This window comes from Grampus griseus (assembly GCF_964374135.1).
Source record: "Grampus griseus genome assembly, chromosome: 5".
In the NCBI taxonomy this organism is placed as follows: domain Eukaryota; kingdom Metazoa; phylum Chordata; class Mammalia; order Artiodactyla; family Delphinidae; genus Grampus; species Grampus griseus.
In genome coordinates, this window is record NC_138998.1 from 136,414,417 (window position 1) to 136,416,956 (window position 2,540).

The following is a 2,540-nucleotide window of genomic DNA, read 5'->3' on the forward strand; positions in this document are numbered from 1 at the left end:
TGAAGGGTGGACCAAAGTTCATGGGCCTGGGGAAGGAGATCCTTTTTTTTTAAAATTAATTTTTATTGGAGTTTAGTTACTTTACAATGTTGTGCTAGTTTCTGCTGTACAGCAAAGTGGATCAGCTATACATATACATATATCTCCTCTTTTTTGGATATCCTTCCCATTTAGGAGCATTGAGTAGAGTTGCCTGTGCTACACAGTAGGTTATCATTAGTTATATATTTTATATATAGTAGTGTATATATGTCAATCCCAATCTCCCAATTCATCCCACTCCCCCTGCTCCCATGGGGGGAAGGAAACTCTTAACCCAAGTTTGATTAAAAAACATTTTGTTCTGATTGATTAGTGAGCATAAGCAGTGCAGCTAATCTTTCATGATTAGCAAAGGAAGGGAATTTGCAGGGTCTGTGTCTGTGTCTGTGTCTGGCTGTCATACGTAAACAAAGTGGGCTTCTTAGAGTCTTATTAAGTTGTATGGGGATGGGTGCTTTTTGCAGTAAGATGTTTTCAAGAACACAAAAGGGTTGGGGCAGGAATGGTGTTCCTTGAGCCTTTGCTATTTTTCAGGACCACAGGTCTCAGGTAAATTTCAGCCTTGCTATATTAAGCAGCATCATTCTGTTTTTTATGAAATTCTATAAAGGCAAAACTAAGGTACAGTGGTAGCTGGGTTGCTGCCTGGGGGCAGTGGTGGGCATGTGGACTGACTGTAAAAAATCATATGGAAACTTTTGAGGGTGACAGAAATGTTCAAAATCTTGATTGTGGTGATGGCTGAATTGCATATACATTTCCCCATATTCATGGAACTATACACTTAAAATGGGTGCATTTGATTGTATGTAACTCTATCTCAATAAGATTGATTTTCAAAACTGTAAGAGGGTTAGATCGTAGTGGCCATGAGTTCAGACATAGAAGCCAGGCATCACTTGTGAATTGTGAGATGGATACTGGACAATTGCTCATCCCCACTGTGTATCATTTTCTCCCTTAATGCCCTCCTCCTAAGGTTGCTTAGAGCTTTAAAGACATCCAACTACTAAGAGCTCAACCGTAATGTCCATTATTGCTGGTGCAATTGTTACTCTGCACTTCCCTTCAGCTGTGTCTCTCAGGCAATGTGATGCAGTGGACAGAGAATGAGATTTCAAGGCAGAATGTCTGGGCTGGAGGTTCTTTACCTTCAATGCCTTCGGCTGTAAAACAAGAAATAGAATAATCTCGGCTCAGCTCTATTGCAGTATGGTGGTGAAAATCAAATGTGAACGTGCATATAAGCTAAAGCATTATCGTAAGTGGAAACAAGCCAGTAAATGGAATTCTTTTGCTTCTTTATGCCTCTGTATTTTCTAATTTGCTTTTCACAAAGAAGATGAATTATCCTTATAATCAGGAAAATATGTAAAGTAAATTCCATTTCAGAAAAAAGATGCTGTAGGCCTGGAATAAGTACTTATTTATCTGAAAAGCAGGTATATGAGAAGAGGTGATTACATAATTATCTTCTGAGGAGGCCCCTTTTGGAAGTGGAAGAGGGTGCTATCACTAATTACACCAAGACAACTTACATAAAACGGCACTACCTGGAGAAAAGTGAGATGTTTGTCCATTTACATGTAAAGTATATGTAGACAAATAGTCACTCACAAATGCCTCTTAAAAATCAATAATGTACCACTTGAGGGTGATTCTTATTTATTTATTTACTCTTTTTTCCCCCAGTTTTATTGAGAAATAATTGACACACACATGCTGTATGTTTAAGGCATACAGCATGATGGTTTGATTCATGTACCTATATTGTAAAATGATTATTGCAAAAGGTTTAGTTAACATGCATCTTCTCATATAGATACCTTATAAAGACAAGAAAAAAGAAAGGAAAAAAAAGAAAATCTCCTTATGAGAACACTTAGGATTTACTCTCTTAACTTTCCTATATATCATGCAACAATGTAAACTATAGTCACCTTGTTGTACATTACACCCTTAGTACTTGTTTGTTTGATAACTGGAAGTTGATCTTTCTTTAAAAAAATAATTAATTAATTTTTGGCTGCGTTGGCTCTTCGTTGCTGCGTGGGGGCTTTCTCTAGTTGCAGTGAGAGGGGGTCACTCTTTGTTGCAGTGCACAGGCTTCTCATTGTGGTGGCTTCTCTTGTTGTGGAGCATGGGCTCTAGGCGCATGGGATTCAGTAGTTGTGGTGCATGGGCTCAGTAGTTGTGGCACACAGGCTTAGTTGCTCCACAGCATGTGGGATCTTCTTGGACCAGGACTTGAACCAGTGTCCCCTACATTGGCAGGCAGATTCTTAACCACTACGCCACCAGGGAAGTCCCTGGACGTCTGTATATTTTGACCACCTTCTTCCAATTTTCCCTCCCTTCACCCTCTGCCTCTGGTAACCACATGTTTGATTTCTTTTTCTATGAGTTTTTTCTTTCTTTTATATTTCATATATAAATGAGATCATATAATGTTTGTCTTTCTCTGTCTGACTTATTTTGCTTAGTATAATGCCTTCAAG